At 31.9% G+C, this 6,000-nt stretch overlaps 1 protein-coding gene across 1 annotated transcript in view; it reads right to left on the bottom strand.

Moving 5' to 3' along the window:
- Positions 1-5,258, bottom strand: part of pb (homeobox proposcipedia) — a 163,383-nt gene extending 158,125 nt beyond the window's left edge. Inside the window, exon 1 of the mRNA XM_074124259.1 lies at positions 4,879-5,258. The gene's annotated coding sequence lies outside the window, so the exon portion shown is untranslated. The remainder of the gene's footprint in view (positions 1-4,878) is intronic.
- Positions 5,259-6,000: the final 742 nt, after the last annotated feature.

Raw genomic sequence — 6,000 nt, forward strand, 5'->3', positions numbered from 1 at the left:
TTTTATTGATATTTATCATTTACATGGGATTGCAAGCTATAACACTTACTTAATCGTATAAAATATAGCGTTTTTTTTTCAAAAATACTGTGCATTAAGGGGTTAAGGCAGATAGATGTTTATCTGTCAATCTTGATCTGTATGCCATTTTATTTAATTTCATAGACGGAAATAGTTGCTCACACAAGAACGTACTCCAAAAATAACACAAAATTTGTACAGCAAATATTTTTGGATATTTCTCACCTAAATAAGGATATATTTTGGGAATGCCTACTTCTTCTTTTAAAAGCGAATCATTCTGGCATGCCACAGAGAGTGGTAGGACATAAGGCTTCCAAACGTCCCTGGAACTAAGTCAGCGCGTTTATACAAGCCCACAGGCCTCCCAGGAAAGGGCTCTGAGCCACGTGTATACTCGTCTTCAGTAGTTAACGGAAACTGGGAATTGTGTGTACGCTGTTGCCTCGATCTTCCATAAGCGCTATTTCCTTCATAGAAAACTTTTTCTATTTTCATTTTATTTCAGTAAATCGTGGGCCACAAGCAATTACTTCAGGAGTCGCCAGTTTGATATCCCGGCTGTAAAACGTACGAACCATTTTCTTTTGGCTTAGCTACCTATCTATACAACCTTATACATGACAAATCTCCATGTCTTCAACAAGTTCTTGATTTTTGTTTAATACCACAGGAACAATGGGCATTGAAATACACTCTTTTTATCTCTTACTTTCAGTACCTTAGTGTACCATAACTCGGCATTCCTCATTTTGAAATCTTCTCACGGCACACTGAATCTCTTTTCATTCACTTTGCCATCAAAAAAAAAAAAAAAAAATCCGTTCATTACAGAACTCCATTTTCAAATTATTTGGCGACATAATTTTTATGCATGGATGCAGTTATTTTTCGGTGACGAGAAATGCTATTTTGCTTCCCCAAATAGTTGCGCTACAGCTTCCGAGTACGGTTTTTGGTTTCACATTTATTAGATGTGTACTGCATTGAAACCAAAATTAAATTTATTGAGCTTGTACGCTCGTGAACGCTCTTTCTTATAAGTCTTCCGCTCTAATGTCTTCCAAGACATCTTCAAGAAGATTACACAAATTAAAAAGAACAAAAACCAAAAAATTGAATGCTAATTCAAATCCAGTTTTCTCTCCAAGGAAAGCCCAATAAGGGCGAAGGGCCATCAGCTGGATACAGCCGAATACATCTGCCAATACCCTAGAGTCGATCTTCACCATCAAGAGATGTAAACTCGGTCAGGAAGTCAAACACGAGGGAAAAACAAAAGCCATTCTGACATTTCCGTTTCTGTACCTCACAAATGAAAACAGCATTTCCCTTCAATCATCCATCCCATCACCAAGAAATCTCACATCAGAGTCCGCAGCATTTATGATTAACCAATTCCATCATGAGTAATCAGGAAATTTCTGTGAAAGACATGTTTAGGTTTTCTAGTAAATGGATTGTTCACACGCCCAGGAAATATAGACAGCACTTGAACATCCTTTGTGAATCTGAATCCAATGGCATTCTACATAACCGCAAGAAAGGTAAAACAAATCAACATTCCATTTTTTTGTGAAACTGAAAATAACATGCACATATTAATAATCATGAAGGTACCATTTACCCCTTTTGGAGTGCGGTGTTTCTAGACAGCATTTTTTGGGCCCATTCTCTACGATTTATTCATTTCCGTCTTTTCAACAACACCTAACAAAACAACTTACATCTACATAGACGATATAGTATACTGTTTCCCAATAGAATCCTCTCGTTAACACTAAAAACTATTGGGCACCACGATAGCCGAGCGGTTAGAGGGCTAGGTCTGCAAAGCTAAGGTGCTGGGTTCGATTCCTGGTCATAGGCCTTGGATTTTATTTTATGTTCAGTAAAAGAAATTAAATAGAAAAATATAGTTACTAGATAATCGCGTCCGACCGCGACACACTATTTGGTAGTTGGACGTAAAACACGTCTGAAAAAATAGGCATTACCTTTACTCATTTAAACTTTCTCGAAAACTGGTTCGGGTAATGGAAAATAAAGATAAGTATTCATAAATACCAGAATATATATTTTATTCTTAGACGTTCTATTTGTCCCACCAGATTATCTGAATCAGACTATAATTCCTTGCGTCGACACTGTCCAATATTTAACACTCAACACTGACAAACGACTAACACTGATTCAAACAACAAGAACTCAAAAGTGCGACTACTTGACAGACGTTCAAAACTAAAAGAAACACGTATCCAGAAAACACTACTGAAACCAGATTTACAGACTTGAAATGTTGAGGTCATTCCAAGCATTTCATCATCTACCGCCTTCTAGCATTGTAAGTCCAAAAGTATTCACCGAATGCTCCAAATGGACTTGAATGTATAAACACTAAATTGGCTACAAAAAGTTTCATTCTCACCGTGCTGATTATCCTAACAAATAACTTATCAGCTCTCATCTTTTACTTTTTCCGATAACTCCATTCGACGTCTGAGGCGACACTGGCCGCACGATCTCTTCAGCAATGGAGGTCAGTAATTAAAAATTCGTCCAAAGGATACTGACTTCTGTCACACCTCTTTCATCAGCACATTTGTTGCAGGACAGCGAGTTATTAGTTTCAAAATAAATAGTTCAAAAAAAATATTTATGAACAACTGTAGATTTAAGTCAAAACGTTGCTAATACTTTGTTTTCTTGACTTCAGTAGTTAGCGAATTTTGTAAAGGATTGAGTCACTAACAAATAGAATAAACTTAAGTTCTAGCCTGATCATCAGACACTTCTATAGCCGTCCAATATTGCACACACTGCACTTGCTTGCATGAGGGTGTTAAGTGCATTATGGGATAAGTACTTTCTTCAAGGCTTTAAGATCGCACTGAATTAAGTGGAAGGCTTCAATGAATCGGATACGGCTTCGAATATGCTTCAGTTTTCTCGTAAAACTGAGAAAAATTAGGTTACTTTAAAAAAGAATTCAACTGAATATGAGCAAAACTATTCGAGAAAATTACAATTGCAAAACATAATTTAAGTATGTCATTAAAAAAAATTGAATACATTTTAATAAACATTCGAAACTAACTAACTAGCAAATAGTTGAATTTGCTAAAAAAAATTTAGATTCAAAAAAACGCTCAAACTACAAAAAACAATGATCCAAATGTTCACACTCAAGTCAAAAAAGAAGTTTTTTAAATAAAATTTGTTAGCACGATCTCGGAACTCTGATTTGGAAATTATATATAATTAAACCCAAAATCAACAACGCACTCAGAGCCCATTCAAGTCGCAGATCTTTTCGATAATAAAGCTACAATATTCATTTTCTCTAATCTTAGTCTACGAAGATTAGAGGTGTTGTTTCGTAGGAGAAAAATATTCAATGATGGAAGTCGGTAAATGGAATAAAGATTCAGCAATATCAAGGAAACTGAATAGAGTAAAGTTCATTGAAGTGAATGTAAATAGAAAATAGCTTCTGCTGTAGAACGCTAACGGGATCCGAAATGCAGAGCAACAATAAAAATTTTATATAGACTTTATCATCTAACCATTTTCACAAAAGACAAAGGAGAAAAAAATCAATGATTGATAGAGTTGAACAATTTTCATGGAAAACAAATTGATCAAAATGGTTGCTAATTTATTGGATTTGAAATATTGTATTTACAGAATAATGCGCGAATTTATTAATAATTTTAGAAATGTTCTTACCATAATCTAGTAAACTAGAAATTATGATTAATAAAAACAATTAATGGTTTTCAAATTGAAAGTTCAGTCTAAAAAATCAAATTAAATCATGTTATTATTGTTATGCCAAAAAAAGAGTAAGAAAGTTTTAAGTCACTTAAACCGGAAATGAAATAATAGGAATTTTAAATATTATTGGCCGGATACGAAATAATTGAAACATTTCAAAGTTAGCCACAAATCAAATTGGATTCACTATAATTTAATGGGAACATAATTCTAGAGAATTAACTGATTGTTATTACGTGTTTACAATTCAGCAAAGAAATCTAATTAAATTCAAGTTGAATATTTATTTACTAATGCAAGAAATTGTTTAATCCGTTATATTGTAGGAATTTTACAAGAACTATTCTCTTTCATACTATTTCTATTTATTTATTATAATAAATAGAACTGCAAAAAACAATAGTTCTTTAGTAATAAAAAAAACATTGGAAAGCAGTTTAATGAAGGGCACATTTCTTTTTATAAAACGAGATAAACTGATAGCTACAATTTGTGAAATGGAAAAGCGGACGGCAGTATAAAAGGAAAGCCTACGTTGAAATCACCGCAACTTCTGCGTTCCGACTCAACTTGGTGCTTCACAATGTGGTATATTTTAGTGATTTGTTGAGACATTTTTGACCATATTCCTAAGCAGATTTTGATTAAGGGGGACAAAATTACTTGGAAAAACGATTATTAAATTTTGTTCAGGATTATAAAATATGTTGATCGTTTTCTTTATCAGCGACAGTTAAAGTAGAATTATATTTCTTTTTACACTAAAGATAAAAATAAAGAATAAACCACTTTAATTTTAGCCATTATTGGTTAGGAATTCTATTAATTTAGAAAATTAAACTTAATTAATAATAAATTTCTTTTATAAAGTTAAAAAATAATCTTTTATTTCCACTAAGATTTCAGAAGATTAAAACAGATATAAGCAGTCGCATATTTGATAATAACAAACCCAGTTATCTGTTACAATCAATTATTTATGTTAAAAATATTAAGGAAAACAGAGGTAAAATTCCGCTTTAGAAAAAATTGACTAATTTGATACAAATAAGTAAAATATAAAATGATTTAATCGCTTACCCAAAAACAGAAGGATGTTCACTTCAAAGAAGAATTTGATTACAAGTTCAGCGATTATCTTAACACCGTTTTTAACACAAAATAAAATATAAACTGAACGCAACAAAATAATTTATTAATTAAATTGGACGCATTTTATGTATTTATAATATTTAACCAAAAAAAAAATTCAAACGAACAAAGAAATAAAGAACAACTGCACTGAATTTAAAAATATATCACACGTTAAGCAAAGATAATATCTTAAGAATGCATATATTGGTATATTTGTTTTAATTTTATTTGTGATTATTGTTATATATTTTTGTTTTGTTTTGTATCGTTACGACCTCTGTTTTGCAACTCTGCGGAAAGGCGGCTGATAGAAGAATGAAGACGCATACTCGTTGGCTAGGCCGGCAACTGACTAGGGCGCTTCTGGCGGTGAATATAATAAACTTTTACACTGCCTTTATGGAAGAAAAATTTTTATATCCTAGTTACTGTTACAACTTATATATATTTTTTTTTTTTATAAATTTATAATTTTTATTAATTGCATTTGATACGTTTTAAATAAAAAATACTGTAAGAATAATGATAATTATTCCATTTAAAGAATTTAGAGTTAAAACTTACAATCTGACCTAGTTAAATAGAATTTCACATATTGATTTGAAATTACAACCGTCTAAATCTAAATAAACAAATTGAACATTGTTACAATTTTTTAATATTTAATTTTGTTTTTCAGTGAAATGGAAGTTAATTATTTTAGATAGAAGAAGGGCATCAGGTTAGCAAACAGCCTTCTTGATAAAGTTCTCATATTATACATTAAATAAAATCCAAGCCCTGTATTACCGGGAATCGAACCCAGAACCACAATACATATTATAGCTTTGCAGGTCTCGCCTCTAACCGTGGCACCTACTATTTCTTTGTAAGTTTGTCATATTTGTTTAATTTTTGATATGTATTTTTCAGCCGACTGAATGGTATGCATTCTAACGTAATTCTAGATTATAGTTGAAAGCCCTCGAATTCTGTTATATATCAACAGAATTATCTAATTAACCTAATCTAATCTATTATATTTTTAAACAAAATCTAGCGAATTCCTAGATTAAACTCGGTTACTTT

The sequence above is a fragment of the Rhodnius prolixus genome, unplaced genomic scaffold, assembly GCF_049639745.1.
Source record: "Rhodnius prolixus isolate KJV_2025 unplaced genomic scaffold, Rpr scaffold_3, whole genome shotgun sequence".
Taxonomy (NCBI): Eukaryota; Metazoa; Arthropoda; class Insecta; order Hemiptera; family Reduviidae; genus Rhodnius; species Rhodnius prolixus.